We start from the raw sequence: 832 nt of genomic DNA on the forward strand, positions 1-832 counted from the left end.
GTATTGTCAACTCCCCCCCCCCCCCAATCTATTCTGACATAAAGTTAATTAGGTGAAATTTCAAGCTAAATGGGCTTTTTTCCTATGCAAAAATATAAAAATAGATCAAATATGAGCTTAGAGTGGAAATTTGGAATCAATTCCCCATCTTAATAGGGTTTAAGTACAGAAATGTATTTGAAGAATAATTTTGGAAACGTTGTCATTTTCATGAACTGCTGTTCATCAGTCTGATTATTCTGCATCTTCATATGCCTCAGAAACATTAGATTTTTTTTTTTTTTGTTAAAAAGCAAGGCATTTGGTGGGAGTGTAACTTACCGTATCGTTTTAACATAACTGTGATTAAAGTCTACCTAGATTATTAAAACAGCCTTTGCCCAAGAAATACAATATCTTTACTATTCAGCTTGGTCGCTAATACGGAAGAGCACGCTGGAGGGAGACGTGCCTTGCTTTGGTGACTTTGTTCTGAGGGGCCTGTGTCCAAGCAGAGACTAAACCAGAGCAGCTGTGGGGCCACTTGAATTTACAGAAGGGATCAGGTAGGTTTCTGCCAACTGCAGAGTACAGCGCTGGGAGTCCCTGTCTTTAAAATCTTTATCTTCCAGTGTCTTGCACAACCTCTAGGCTTGTTGCAGAGGAAGGTGACTTTGTCTTCTGTTGTTAATTTATGCAGCTTTAGAAGGTTTAAATCTCTTCACCACTAGCTAGTCATTTCAAAAGGAAGTTTCTGCTAGGACCATTCCCCCTACTTCCCTCCAAGAAGAAAGGCTCCCAGAAATTAAGTTCCACAGCTAGCATTTCAAGTTAAGGACCACCTTTCTCATTC

The 832-nt window shown here is 39.7% G+C and overlaps 1 long non-coding RNA gene across 1 annotated transcript in view; it reads left to right on the forward strand.

Moving 5' to 3' along the window:
- LOC118452526 overlaps window positions 1-832 on the forward strand; it is a 3,823-nt gene that overhangs the window by 1,233 nt on the left and 1,758 nt on the right. Inside the window, exon 2 of the long non-coding RNA XR_004842330.1 lies at window positions 410-545. This is a non-coding gene — a long non-coding RNA (uncharacterized LOC118452526). The remainder of the gene's footprint in view (window positions 1-409; window positions 546-832) is intronic.

This window comes from Egretta garzetta, unplaced genomic scaffold (genome assembly GCF_000687185.1).
Source record: "Egretta garzetta isolate BGI_Z169 unplaced genomic scaffold, ASM68718v1 scaffold136, whole genome shotgun sequence".
In the NCBI taxonomy this organism is placed as follows: Eukaryota; Metazoa; Chordata; class Aves; order Pelecaniformes; family Ardeidae; genus Egretta; species Egretta garzetta.